The 16,375-nt window shown below is 38.2% G+C and overlaps 1 protein-coding gene across 19 annotated transcripts in view; it reads right to left on the bottom strand.

Moving 5' to 3' along the window:
* Positions 1-16,375, bottom strand: part of arvcfb (ARVCF delta catenin family member b) — a 275,297-nt gene that overhangs the window by 258,533 nt on the left and 389 nt on the right. The gene's annotated exons all lie outside the window — the stretch shown is intronic.

Here is a 16,375-nt window from a genome sequence, read left to right as displayed (position 1 = left end):
CAACATGAAGAAGAGTAAAAGAGTAAATAATGACAGGCTTTTTAAAATAAGACTCACATACACTTTGATATTGTGCTCATACTTATGATCTTATATTTGTTCTTACATAATAACTGACACATTTACAAGACTATAAACTATGTCCTAGATGTGTCCTGTATATATATGCTTCTGTGCACCTAAAAGGCTTCTGGCAGACTATATTATGATTCATGGTCTGAACCTGCATACACATGCGCATATACCCATTCTTCCATTCTAATTTAGCATGCCTCAGTAAAAGCCACATTGCATCTCATCAGTGGTGAAGTAACGACTTTTAGTTGGTTTGGCTGTAAAGGAGGGAAACAGTATGCAGATGAACCAGAGAGGATTTGGCTAAAATATCCGACATTGGGAACATGGTCAGCTTGACAGAAGCTTAAAGTCTCGCAACCCCAGAATGCAAGAATTATTTCCTGTGGCAGCATGACAGATGAGCTCTCTAACTCGCTCTCAGAGTCTCTACTGTTCTATGTGCGCATCTGTCTTTTAGTGAAGGGCGATACCACTAACTCTCTTTTCAATCTGATATCAAGCACCATCAAGGCCAATATCAAACTACCAATTTCCTGTATTAAAATGAACAGTTTTTTTTATGATTTATGTGGATAAAATGGATAATTATGTTCACTGAACATAAAAAGCCATTGACATTAAATAGATCTAAACCTGCAAATTATAATTTTTGGTTCTCCATTTCTTAACAACAATTATAGAACATTAATTTAACATCATCTGAAGTCTAAAGTTAAATCAAATACCACAAAAACCTTTTAGATATCATAAATGTCACATTTCATCCACAATTCAGTCAGATCATCAACTTTATGATCTACTTCCACCACTAATTAGAATTTATAGTTGAGTTCCGAGAAAACAAGACAATTTGACAAATTAAGACAAGAAGGACCAATCATTTCAGAAACTCTTTTTTCTAATATGGATGCCTTTTTATCATTTAACTTACCTACACTACCGTTCAAAGTTTGGGATCAGTAAAATATGGTCAAGATTAAATGAGCATATTAGAATGATTTCTGGACACTGAAAATGGATTCCATCACAGGAATAAATTAAACTTGAAATATAAAAAGAAAAGTCATTTTAAATTGTACTGATATTTCACTAAATTACTTTTACTGAATATCTGATTAATTTTTTTTTTTTAAAGTGCAGCCTTGGTGAGCAGAAGCGACAATTCTTTCGAAAACTAAAATCTTAATGACTCAAAACTTTTGAACAGTAGTGTATATTGTGATTATGTATATTATTTTATACTACAGGGCTGTTGAATGATTGAATATGAACGTTCTAAGGTGTGCAATTGTTGTCAGGGAAACGCACGGCAAAAGTAGTTCAAGGCAGGTCTTGACCGCATTACAGTTCCACATCACTTCGCCAAATGATTTCAGATATTTCAAATGTCTTGACAGCAAACAACCGCAAAAGAACCAACACCCACAGCGACACTGACCAAGCAAACAGTAAACAATAAAGTAATCAATAGGATAGAAACGACAAATTATTTCCATGTTTTTCCCGCAAAATTAAGTTTAATTATGTACAAAACACATTCTCTTTCTCCTGCTCTCTCTGCTCTCCCACTCAAACTCACACACACACATACACTACGGACACACACTCGCACAGAAACGTGTTGTCAGCACTGCTCTGACGATTTTATCAGTAAAATTGTTTAGCAACTTAAAAGCTATAATACACTTCTCACTAACGAGGTAATGAAAGGGCTGTTCTTACAGTTTCATATTAGTAGACGCTGCTGCCGAACACTGTTGAAAGAGACACACAGACTGAGGTAATTCACGCTCTCTCTCTCTCGCTCTCTCTCTCTAACTCACTGCATTAGTAACTGCATTAGGCCCCGATCATGCAGAACGCGTTTTTCAGGTTCGAAAACGTGAAGCGCACTGCCTTTTTTGGTTGACGTTTTTTCATTTAGAAAATAGCAGTGCGATGCAGGTTTTTTTTTATGTTGCTAGGAAACCCCCGAATCAGCTGTCCTGTCAGTCTAATCAAGGTAACGGTCGCCACAACGGAAGACCTGCCTCTCCATTCATTCGATTGGACAATAGAAAAAAAAACGCGATGACGTCGGGCGCTTTTCCGTTCAGAGTTGATTTTTTTTTAACTTCAGGCGCTCAGAGCGCTCCTTCTAAAACGCAGCAGGCGGTTAAAACGCGAGGCGCAGCAGGCGGTTAAAACGTGAGGCGCCGGGGCGCATAAGCAGCGCGCATAACACTCACTGCCATCAGAAATCTATTAAAAAAAGGCGCCTCTCGCAGCAAAAACGCGTTCTGTTTGATCGGGGTCTTAGTCTGCCATCAATGGCTCAAGCCTTTTTGTTTGAGTTTACATGCGTAAGAAATTAGTCCTGCACACAAGAGTGTTTTAAAGGAAAAACCTGACAAATGTCTTGTAATAAATAATCTGAACAATGTTTTGAGGTGTGGTAACCGCAGTATAAGCAGAATAATTGACACTATACACTATAAAACAAAAACTATAAAAAGTCTGCTTTGCGTCATGACCGCATTACCACCTCGGCTGTGCATTAATTTTCTAATAATTCAACGGCCATTCGTCAATTATTCCTTACATGAGTCAGCGTTTTTTCTGATATATTTTCTGTGTTAATTAAATCCTTGTATATCCAAGCAAAAAAAAAAAACCTAGCTAGGTCGCTATTTAGACAGATAATGTTTCTTTTCTCTGTCATGACCTCTGGCAGGCACCACTCTCTCCGTAAGTTCTGTAACGGCTTGTGCTTTTTCTGTTTGTGTTCAGATGAGCGGAAGGAGAAATAGTTGCTCAGCCATTTGCGAATAAAGAATGTTTTACTTCAAAGATTATAATAATCACAAACTCATGGTGCATGAAAATGATTTCCTTAATAATTAAAAAAGAATTCACACTTAGGATCACTGTTTTCATCTGAGAAACCTCTTAATGAAACATCACTATCTTAAGTACCAATATTTCAAGATTAATCTGCCCATCTCTACTCTGTCCCAGACAGTCTTACCAGGTTTACTCCGTCAGCACACACTGTCCTGTAGTGGGAAATTCACAATCACAGATGTGACACCTCAAAATCCAGTCGTCCACTAGTATTCATGTCCAGCTGGTCCACCGTTCTTCATTTCCCCCTCTCCTCAGCACACACTGGACCAGGCTTCAGAGTTTGCCAAGGAACCCGGTACATGCATAAAGACACAGTGATAAGAAAGCTGGCAGTTCATCCTGCCACATCCAGCCTCTGACAGAGGCTTCCTTTTATTTCCTGCCCAGTCTTAAGCATTAGCAGAAAAGCATTTATCTGACAGCTTCTTTATGAGACCATTCAGGCAAACCTGCATGTAGCTCAGCAATCCTGTCTCCTGCTAAAAGACTTCAATGGCCATCAAGAGCTCTTCATGTCCTTGAAATACAATGGGAAGCCACAAATCCAACAGGGGAGTGATATGGTAAACATCCTTTCATTAAAAATCACTTTCCTCATATACTGATATAACGTGAGACAGGCAATGTTCAGTCCTTCACTATGGACTTTTTTTTAAAAGGGGGCTTCAATAAGATGTTACAGTTAAAACTATGCAAGGGGGAAAAAAGCAACAGCAAGCAAAAATCCTGACATTTATTTCAATGGAATAATTCAAATGTTTAAATGTTTTTGAAAGAGTGTTTTCTGCTCGCCAAAGCTGCATGAATCTGATCATAACTCCAGTAGTTCACCCAAAAATGAAAATCATCCCATGATTTACTCACCCTAAAGTCATCCTAAGTGTATATGACATTCTTCTTTTAAACGAATCGGATTTATATCATAAATGTCCTGGCTCTTCCAAGCTTTACAATGGCAGTGAATGTTGGGTCATTTTTGAAGTCCATAAAAGTACATCTGTCCATCGTAAAACTGCTCCACACAGCTCCGGGGGGTTAATAAAGGCCTTCTGAAGCCAAAGTCTGACGACATTGCACACCAGTTACGCTCGTCAGACATAGCATAAGCATTTTGAACTGTGAGAGGCGCTACATTTGTTCTGTAAGTTGAATACGGAAGGCGATTCGCCGGAAGCTAGACAATTTAATTTGACGTATGCACTTTTATGGACTTCAAAAATGACCCAACAGTCAACTGCCATTATAAAGCTTGGAAGAGCCAGGACATTTTTAATATAACTATAACTAGTATTTAATATAATTTTATTTGTCTGTAAGAAGAATGTCATATACACTTAGGAGGACTTTAGGGTGAGTAAATCATGGGATAATTTTCATTTTGGGATGAACTAACCCTTTAAAATGACAGACAGTAGCAGGTATATCAGGCTGCTGTCACTTTCAGAGTTTATGCACGGATCCAAAACACTGTTACACAACACGCGTTATCTTTCTCAACTATTTACGTTCCAAAACTGACTGTGTTTAACTGAATACTCGCCAAGGGCATTTAGTAAGGCCGTTTAAGTAATTGTGACTCACAAGCTGTTTGAGAGGTGGCTTTATGTGTGAGCCGCTTATATAGATCAGTAGTGTGCGTGCTTTTAGTGTGATTGCGAAACCTGCAGGAATTAGTATAATTATGTGCAATACAAGCACTAAACCAGAGCGAATGAGAGGATGCAGGTGTGTATCACTTCACCATCGAAGAGAAGAGAATGAGAACGAGAATGCGCAGCTGATGTTATTGCAACAAAACGGACGGGCCCAGAATCGTAAAGATGTGACTAACTGGCCGGTGGTGTTGTCATGATACTGGAATTTCTAACTTCAATCCGATACCTGGAAAAGTATCGATATTCGATACCACAGGGGGAAAAAACCCTGCATATACTCTCAAATAGATATTTTTAATATTATTTCTTTTTTTCTCCATTTATTGAAAGTCTAGGCAGTCAAAAATTTCTTCTGAAGAGAAAGAGATCACTTTATATGATAAAGCTTTTAAGCTTTTTTTCATATATAAATGTTGAGCAATTACCATTACAAATATTTGCTAACTTAATGTATTTTTTACAATGGGGTAATTTTGTTGCAATAACTTACACACAGCTCAAGCTTGATTTCAAATGGTAATTTGAATTTAAAAAGACAAGTAAACAGTACTAAAATAAGAAAAAATAAACAAATTACTAACAATAGCGCAAATGAATACAATAGAATAAAGATACAAATGAAATAGACTGAATGAAAGTGATTGTTTGTCTTTTTGTAGTTTGAATAACATTTACAACATAGAGAGTGGCACATTTATTCGGCTGACGCAAGGATGGATCCAAAATACTGTTCCTGTTACACATTCTTCCTGAACTGTTTACGACTGTGTTTACGTTAATACTCACCAAGATGGGCATTGTGACATTATTTTTGAGTGTATTTGACCATTAATAACAGGGGCGTAGCTAAGGGGGGGAAAGTTAGGACGATTCTAAGGGCCCACACACTTTTGGGGCCCCCAGAGATCGGTTTTATATTAGTAGTAACAGTACTAGTAGTAATGTATTATAAATGTATAATCTACCAAAGAGTAGGCCTTTGCACACTGAGTCCGAAATTTTCGCATGAGTTTTTTCGTATTCGTGATCCGAAAAAATCGTCACGCACAGACCTTGCACACTGAGTCCAATGTGTATTAATGAATGCGTTACGGAAAAAAACGCAAAACAACACAAAATGCCGTCTTCAAGTAGTGAGGATGATTTTTTTGTCCTCTCTCTTAAAAAATGAAAAAGAGGAAATATTGGGTCCATCATCCACTCCTGCGATCGCGTAGAGAGGAAGGAGAGTTCCACCTCCTTATCAAGGAGCTGCGGGATTATCCAGACCGATCCAAAGTTTACTTTAGAATGTCAGTGGCTCCGTTTGATGCTTTGCTAGCGATACTTGAGCCACATATTAAAAAGAAGACCACCAATTTCCATGAATCAATTTATCCTGAACAGAGACGCACACACACACACACACACACACACACACACACACGGTTTACAGGGACTTGGTGTGCTATAATTATAGCTGTGATATAATAATATTTGTAGTATTTTTGATACAATAATATTTGTATATGTAGGTATCTGAGCACTGGCGATTCATTCACCAGCATTGCCAGCAGTTCTAGGTTGGGCATCAGCACTGATGGGAAAAACGGATGCGAAAAACGCAGAAAATCGAACCTGTTCCGATTTTTTTTTTTGACGGACGAACGTTTCGGAGGCAGTGTGCAAGCGTGATTGACATAACGTGAGGTCGAATTTATTTTTTGACGTGCAAAAATTTCGCATGCGAATTTCGGACTCAGTGTGCAAAGGCCTTTACAAATATACAATAATGATGGCGCATTTCCGGCAAAATCCAGCAAAACACTCCACTCATGAACTGCTCACACTCACCGGTAAAACTACATATCCCACTCCGACATGACGTGCTATAATTGTTGCAGCCATTAAGGTATTTATTTTTATATTTATGTTTAAATATTATAATGTGGGTTTTTTATGTCTATGTTGTCGATCTGTCTATCTATGTCGATTCTGAAAAGTGAACAGCATGAGATAGGACACATTAGATGAATGGAGTTGATCAGACATGATTCATTGACCACTTCATTAAGTTTTGTTTTGGATAAATTGTATCTTAATTTTAATCAATGTTTCATCAGCCAATTGGGGCATTCTGGGTTGAGCGAGCGGAGCTTAATTGGTCAGTATTATTAAATTGCAGACAAAGATTTGGGATAGCTAGGTTGGTGACAGAGGGCCCAACATCATTTTCTTTCATAGGGCCCAAAATTGCAAGCAGCGCCCCTGATTAATAAGCTGGGAAAAGGAGCTAATTTTTGCACTTTTATGTCAGAGGCGGCTTTATTACTGTACGTGTTTCAGATGTGAGCGTGAAATCTGCGGGAATGAGTAGAATTATGTGCAATCCTGTGCAAAATTCAGACCCATCACAACAACACTATTTAACCGGAGTGAATGAGAGGAGGCGGGTGCGTGTCAACTTGCTGTCAGTCGGGGAGGAGAGCATGAAGGCGCAGCTGGTATCGGTTTATAGATACTGTAGAAAGGAGTACTGGTATCGTTTCAGATATTTCCATATCAATACATATCAATATTTTTGACAACACTACTGGCCGGTCACTGGTCCGGTCCGAACATGTGAAAAATCGTCTGATTCGGGTCTCTGGCCAGTCAATTAGTGCATCTCACTCTAAGCTTAACCTGCAACTTGTTATGGACCCCCACACATTTCTGGCTGTAGAAATATATAATGCATATTCATGTCAGTAAAGTCTATTTATTTAAACAAGGACCCTGATCATTTCAGACTTATTAGGCTCATTTTAGTGTGGATCATTTCATGAACCTGTCAGAGGTTTTGCATAGAAAGCCTGTGACGCCAGCTATATTTGACCCAACTGCAAACCTCCAGACCATGAGTAAGCACAGCAAAACACTATATCTCATTTCACAGGTGAAGAAGTCCTAAAGACACAGCAGCGGGGGAAAAAATCATTTAAAGTGACGGAAAGAGAAAGGAAAAACTTATTGATGATGTTTTTGGTGGAAAAAAAAGCTTGACTAACAAAATAAATAAATATATTATGAAATGACCTCTTTAGGAGAGCTGGTGTTTGAAATGTATTCAAAATGCAGTCTTAGCTAATCCCCAGCAATTCTGGCACGTCTGCGGTGAGTTGGAGGGAGCGTGGCTTTGCAGTGTTGAGCAGAGTGTTTTCAGGGCACTGCTAATTAAACAAACCTTTCCAAAAAGTAATTTCTCACATCATAATGCATTCGGTACTCAAGGAGGAGGAGAAATCAGCTATAAATAATGATAAAACTTGAAAACACGAAAGCAAGATTTGACTAATTATTGGCCAGATATACAAATGGCACACCATTGGGAGCACCGACAGCGGCTCCACTCATCTCAGCTCAGAGAAGATCCATTTCAGGAAGGCAGAGATCAGGCATGCCACACTGGGGCTCTGGGTCATGCTCCAACAAAGCAGTCTGGATCATTAGGACATTCTTTTCCCACAGCCCTTCCTCCAACAGACAACGCATACAAACATCATTAAAAAAAAAAGACAATTTATCTCAACTCAGAGATGGGTGCTGCGTCAAACTTTGGTTTAAGGGTTCAAACATTTGTTCTTGAAATAAAAGGTTTTGCAGGCAACATAGGCAAATATATATATATATATATAGCTTTTTATATATATATAGTCAAGCTTTTTATGGTGCTTTCACACTTGGTTCGATTGCCTGGTCCGAACCAGAGTTCGATTGCTCGCCCCCTCCCCCTGCGTTCACATCATCCAAACAAACCTTTTTCTCTTAAAGGTGAACTATGTAGGATTTTTGCAGTAAAATATCCAGAAACCACTAGGCCAGTGTTATATATTTTGTTCAGTTGAGTACTTAGAATGTCCCAAATGTTTTCAACTATTTGTAAATCGTGAGAAAATTGCTATTTTAACCAAGGAACCGGGACGTGTGAGCTATGCGTGTGAGGGAGTCGCCTGTCGATTGCGTCATATCTGCGTCACCCTCGGTCTCCGGTTTTATTCAGTGAAACACTTTACTCTCACTGCAGTGTGAACAAGTGTCATAGCAGCCGCCGAGCGAAAGTCATAACTTCCTTTTCAACACACTCAGATATATCTAATACGATAAACAGAGTTGCGTTACCTCAAACTCATGACTGGAAAAGAGGACGTACCGCCGGCAACCGTGTCATAATAAAAGTCCCGCCAGCGACTATGCCATAATAACAGTCCCGCTCTTCAATCGCTCCTGCGGCCTTGCTCAGCTCCACAACACTCGGTCCTGCTCTGCTTCAGACTACAGTAATGTTAATAATCGCATCCATGAACATGATTTCTGCCCGAGTCTTATCCTGACTGTTTTCCACCGGCTGTGAGGTGAAGACCACATGTCCCGAGATTGGAAAAAAACGCAATGATGTTCTGAAAACACAGGCAAACAAGTACATTGGAGTTTAGCAATCTTCTCTTCTCTACTGCTGTATTTTGCTCAAATGTAAGTGTAATACAACCAGTCTGATTTCTTTCACACAGTCATTTAACACAGTCAACTAATTCTGCAAGGAAACCTCAGTGATTCATAAATCTGAGGATGAATCTAGACTATACAAAAAGTATTTGTTGTTGTGGTTTAATAGAAAAACATTCCAATAATTTGGAATTGTTGGAGTTAATATTAGGAATTTCACTGGTTTATCGTGAGAGATGTAAAGAGTGTTTATTCATTTATATGAAAAATAATACATTAATCAAGTTAATGTTCACTGGATTTGTGCGATATGAAAATGCAATAATTCCGATGAAATGTAAAAATAAATTTCTAAAAATGACAAATGTAATGATTATAATTTTGGAACAAAATTAACAGTTTAATCATTATCATGTAGACCTAAAACCTATGCATAGACCTATGAACTAAAAGATCATTCCAAACTTCACCTATCCTGAAATATCAGCACTTGCACAAATACGCCACTCTGCAGGTGTCCTCTCTGGTATAGCCAGGTGAACTATAACATCAGCTATTTACTTCCTGTCCTGAGGCACACAGTGCAGTGTTTAACCTGCCTGGATGTTCCAGTGATTACAATTAAGCAGCTCTTATCCCTGGACATAATCAAGCCAAGGTTAATCCACACACACCATGACATCCACCGCAGGACATGTCCCACCAGCCTGCTTGGATGGTGTCACTGGAACAGGGTCAAGTATGACAGGAAGCGTCTCCTCGGCCAAGTAGGATGTGGAGCAAGTGACGGGAGAAAGTGTTGGGAAATGAGAAGGGCATTGGGAAATGACTGGAAATTTCCACCAGATCACATTTTCATAAATCAAGCCCTTGTCCCAGCACAGTGCAGAGCAGAAGGGATTGGGAAAAGAGGATTAGTTGGGTGCAGCCCAAACACAGGAGTTAAAATGTTATCCAATATCATTCATACGAGAACGTGAGGACAGATGGATGCTGACTTTGCTGTGCAAGAGCAGAACTGTGAAGCTGGGGAAGTCTAAAATGACAATGCTATTCACAACAGTATTCTTTTGAATAGAAAAGAAGCCACTTGCAATATCAAATATCAATGCCTGACGCATTTTTAAAGAATCTCTCTGTATTATCTTATAGCTTAAAGGGGTCATATGATGCAATTTCTTGTTTTCCTTTCTCTTTAGTGTGTTATGTAGCTGTTTGTGCATTTATAAGATCTGCAGAGTTACAAACCTCAAAGTCCATTGTATGTGTTTTTTTTTTTGTTTCTGTACAGTTTCTATATAAAAATGCAGAAACAATGTAAAGTCGGCTATTTGCTCTGGCTCTTGTTATAAATGATTTTGTTACATTTATTATGCTTGCTGTTATCATCTGTTGACATTGTACAAGCAGAATGTGGCAGTTGGTTTGTGTTGTATTTGTCCCGCCCCTCCTCCACTGTGATTGGACGGCTGAGTAAAAAGTGACAGTGAGGATGAGCGTTGCGTTTTACCCAGAGTTGAATATTCTTCAACTGTCGGCGACCAGTAAAAAACACCAAGTGATCAGCGCCTCGTCACGCTCCTGGTGTTTTAAAAACGCAGCGCTCCCTTTGAAAACAATTGGAAAAATACTCTAGCCTCGGGAAAAAAAGGTTTGGTGGACAAACGGCCTAATTCATAATAAAATTCCTGTGTAAGGTGAATCCTCATAACCTAAAATGTCAATTTTATATGTACAAAAAATTCCTCCATCATATCTATATGCACTACACAGACCTAACAAACAACAAATATTAAAAAAAAAAAGACTTGTTCATCCTTTTTAACAATTCATTATTTGCAACAAAAACAAAGAATAATGTAAAGAAACTAATGGGACAGTCTTTTTCACACCAACTTTGGCAGAGGACTGAAGGAAGCCAATGCCCTTTTAGCAGAGGATACAAATCATTTTACAACGAATTACTAAGACACAATACTAGGATAAAACATCAACCCCATAAAGCATTAACTTGATGTACTAAGATACTAAATATCACGATGGGGGTTAACATTTGTAGGAATATTGTTAAACAAATAAAAAAAAAAATCTACACAGTTGAACTGACAGCATTCACAGAAAACTAAGCTTGAAAACTATAGGCTTATTTTCTGATGCATTGTCATGCTGATGATATAAAATCTTTAAACAGCCTACCTTTGACCATTGCGTGAGCAATGAAAACTCTCAATTTGAAGACAAAGAAGCAGAATTTATGCCCGAACCATTCCTCAACCTGAAGTGGGCCTGACATTTGTTAGACCTTCTCAATCAAACAAACAGTCCCACAGCAGCACAAACAAAAGAAATGTGTGCTCTACATACTAATTCCCTGCTCCCTGGAAATGCGTACAAACTCTTTTACATGATTTATGAGTTGATAAACCTAGATTAATGATATTTAGGACAAACAAAACATTGAGTCTCTGCTCTGAAATGCCACCAAAAAAGGCTATTTATCAGGAAGGATTATTCAGAGCAGGTGCCACAAACTGTGCCAAGGAGAGTCAGTATCGCCCAGTCGTTGATTTTTGCAGCATACCAAATGGCCTGGGAGAGATGGGACAAGCAGAGCTATCAAGCAGGTGTGTGGCCATAAAGAGTCATTCACCCTCACAGGGAAACCTCTCACTGTCCCTTCTTCATCCTATGGCCGTTTCGCTCAAAGGTGGTCAAACAAACCAACAAAACTATTCACTGTCATCATACCCGGATCACGATGTACGTACAACAATGAAGTAATTGTTATACGATTAGCTTACATTTTGCCACATTTTCCATCACTCACTACGTTTACATGGACAGCAGTAATCTAATTATTGACCTTATTCTGAATAAGACAATATTCTGATTAAGGTGTTTACATGAGTTGCTTTTAGAATATTTCATTCATGTTCCCGTTTTACATGTTAAAGAGTATAGCTTGATTAATGGCACGTCATTACGTCCCCATGCCACGCTCCGCTGTCCGACGTCCAATCATAGCGCGACTTTGACAGGTCTATAAAAATTCAATGGGCTCAGGCAACCCGTTGTATCTTTACCTGCGGGTGACGCTGTTGGACTGTTACTTTATAGTGATATTTAATGTCATTTATAATTTAATATTTACGTCCTTTTATTTTTGTAATATTATATATTGTCTCTAAGTTTTTTTGAAGAGACACTTCCCCTCTTGCCTCCTTCTTGACAGCCTACATTTCGAATAATAGCTTTGATTAATGATGAAAAAGTTTTCAAAATCGTGATTGTTTGGATTGTTTTTAGAGGGTCGCTTTTGATTACTTTTAAAAAAAGAGCAGGGCAGGCTCGACTCGATCCCCCAAAGCCCTCCCCTCTGCACTTGCCTGGTGTGTATGTGTCCTGTCACAAAATGCGGCGAAAACTCTTACACAACGTTAATAGTTAGATTAAGGTGTGTACATGTCTGTAATGCTCTCCAATAATGCGACTAAAATAGGCATACTCCACATTCACGCCGATTTGCGTTTACTTCGAGTATGACTTTAACCGGATTAAGGTCATTAGAAATCGCTGTTTACATGGTAGCTTCTTAATCAGAGTATTGTCTTAATCGGGTTAATATCGGAGTATTGTTGTCCATGTAAACGTACTGACTGTTTGGATTAACATTAACAGCTAGAAACCATTAACACAGTTTAATATGACTACAACCAACACTATTATTTATTCAGAGAGGCATCATATTTATAAGCATAAATAATAAGCATATATATATATATATATAAATAAATATTAAGAAGATACGTTTTTGCTGCCATACAACAAAAGCAGAAAGAAAAGTGTCAGATTAGAAATCACATTCATCGATTTCATTCTTTGCTCACTGTGTAACATTCACTATGTAGTGAATAGTGGACGAGTGGACGAGTCAGTGGTTATAGACACCGTAAACACATGAGTTTGCAAAATGCCTCCGTCGTTTATGTTCTCTCATGCATCTAGTGAGTTCGGCACTGTGGTGAGATGTCATGATGAACATGAGCAGTTTTCTGTTTTCCCTTTGCATACTCTCGGCATAGCGCTGATGCTAACATCATTACTATAGCAACCAATGCAGGCACACGGATATAAACCACACTGTCTGAACAAGCAAAAATCAGATCATTTAAAATGACCGTAAGGACCATTAGACCTGAAGATCAGATTTGAAAACCAAAATGGATTTGTGTACACTGTGAACAAAGCCTTAATGTAGCGCAGAACCAGGTCTGAAATGAGATTCAGTAAAAGAAAAGCTTACATAATGAAGTGACTTCATTAACATATGAAATGAGATCCAGGCAGGAGGCACTGAGGAACTTACATTCCATAGTTATTGTTTCAAAGAACAGTCAAGGCCAAGACAATCATGAAAAAAGAGCTTTAAAGAGACTACCCATCAAAGTAGCTCAAACTCTAAAACTTCACAATGATTTCTATATTCTAAAAGTGAGATATGAAAAGTTGATCAAAAACACTCTTTAGAAGAGTTCCTTCACATAATCCCTCTCATAATTTTCACCCCAAAGGCAACTGACCACCCAGGGCAAAATAAAATATAGATATGAGTCTGTAACATACTACACATCAATATTAATATTTATTAAAAAATAATATACAATTATTTCATATAGATTGTATAGATATTGTAAGCAGCACAACCATTTTTGACATTGACAGTCAATTTATACCATTAAACTACTGCATAGAAACCACAACAGAGTAGATTTAAGCTTATTAAAAATACTGGACCTTCAACTTTTTATCATTTGGCCAAATTTCATGTCCTTCTGGAGGTCTAAAATGACTGATAGTTAAAATTCCCAACACACTTCCAATAAAGTGATATAATGTATGGATTACTTAATCCCCAAACACTTTATGCGGTTCTTCGGACTGAGAATATACACTCATATGAAATCTTAAGATAGACGAATACCCTGTGAAGTCCACTTCGCAGGAAGCTACCACCAGCCAATGGGAACACACCCCGAGGCTCATCCTGTCTTCTCTGTGAGAGCCCTTTTTTGCAGACACAAGCTCAGCTCTGTCAGCTCTCATCCATCTGACTAAAGCAACATCACATTGAGCACGGTGAGCTGCAAAATGCTGAAGACCAATAAAAAACACAAGCATATGTTCCCCACTGGCCTGCAACACTGTTTTTGTTGCTTAATGAATCTCTATAAACGCACCAAAGTCTCTCCTCCTGATGCAAGAAGCAACAAAATGACTTTGACAGCATCCATCCATCCTTGAATCACATTAAAACAAAGTTTTCAAAAACATGTACGACTTATTTAAATTATAAAATGGAACAAAGGGTAGCTCTTTGCGTAGATCTGAAATTCTCCTGACAATCAAAGCTGCTCAGTGTGCCATGAATGACAGCACTGCCTAATTTAACAAGCTCCACATCTCAACTGGGGTAAAAGAGTTTTTAAAGAACATAAAAACTTAAATAGAGCACAGAATTGTGTTAACATGTTATCAATATGACACTAAGCCTTGCCAATAAAACAAGCAAGTCAAGTGAAAGTCAAGTTGAACAGTTATATACATAATCACATCAAGCCTAACTTAAGGATGAAGGGATAGGCTAATGAATTATGAGGCTTGCTCACGCACCCACTACTAGTCTGATTTGCACATTGATTATTAAATGAAAGCATCTCCTTAAACAAAAACTGATCATAAAAGTATAACCGTATAATTGATAATACCAGTTACTTATATTATTTCATTAGACAAATGCACATCACATCTCACTCCAGCTGATTTCACAATGCATTTAATCCTTTTAAAAGGCCTATGGAATAACAGCAATTTTCAGCAAATTTGCCAACCAATCAAAATCCACGTGAGTTTAAAGCGCGCGCTGCAAATGTGTTCACACAAAATATACACGCGCACGTTTATTATAAACATGGCGTTGTTCGTTGGTGTGGATGCTAATACTCATTAAAGTTGCAATTTTAGTTATAGTATCGTTCTTGTTGTGCACAACATGCCTCAACACTGGGTTTTGAATCCCATGAGGAGTTAGCATCGAATTGCAGTGTCAACGGTAATACGGTATACACATATTCCGGTTACAGTGAGTTGTGTAACATTAGCCACCAAATCATAAACTAATTATTACTTACCTCGTTAAAATTCATACATCTTGTACAGTAGCAGAAACTTCCAAACGTTTGATTCTAAACGTCAACATTTCACTTTCTATCAAACCCAAAACAGGTCGCGCGCACGTCGTGCAAAAGCTGTGTTCGTCCAATCAATACTGACCTCATGAATATGCAAATAAGAACGTTCTTTTACTGTTTACAAATGTACAGTGAAATTTTGAAGCTTAACTACTCATGATTATTTACTAATGCAGGCTAAAGTATAAGTGTGGAAAACCCCTATTATTAGGTCTACGTAAAAACAGGGTTACAGTCCTGGGTTACAATGTCACAAGCGAAAATTCCTTAAAATGTAAGGGGGGAAAGTAGCTAATGTCAGTAATGTGGATCTGTTGGGATTCATCCAGAAGATGCGAAATGTTCTATTTAAACGTGCCATTTCAACAAGACAGGGCGATCCCAATGAAAACACCTGCCCAGACAAGTCCGTGTTATTTATAATTTAGGCTATTTTAATGCATTTATATAAAAGAGCGTTACTACTCTATAAAACAGAACAACTCTTGTAGTAGAGAAGTATCTTTGCTACAACTGTAATCACGCCATATGCATTGCCACCAGGAGCCCTTTCTGACAGATGTCAAAGCCATGAAATGCATTTCTCATGACCAAACCACAAACACTTTATATACATTTGTTCACATAATTACAAATAATTCCCCTTAATTTGATGCTCTGGTTGTAAGAACACTGATAAACTCGTGCATCATAATCAAAATAAAAAACGACCACGATCAAATTAAACAGCATTTCACGAGCGCGCGTGTTACTATCAAGCATGATGACGCGCTGCCTCAAAACAACGAAGACAAATACCAATTGTAGCCAAGTGATACATCAAATGCTTGAAAGTAAACTACCATGAATTCATAATGAGATATCTACAAACGCACAAAAAACGAAACGTTTATGTAATTTATCTGTAATTAGATATGAACAACTGCTCTCAATTGATAGACAGTAAATAGCCTCAGCGAATCGCTCGATCAGTTGAGATGCGCGTACACGCGAATTGAGCAGTAGGCTACGCATATAACCTATTGGGTTTGTGAAATAAGTTTC

Source organism: Gobio gobio, assembly GCF_949357685.1.
Source record: "Gobio gobio genome assembly, chromosome: 4".
NCBI classification, from domain to species: Eukaryota; Metazoa; Chordata; class Actinopteri; order Cypriniformes; family Gobionidae; genus Gobio; species Gobio gobio.
The sequence above is the reverse complement of the archived record's forward strand: the minus strand, read 5'-3'. Positions and strand labels throughout refer to the sequence as shown.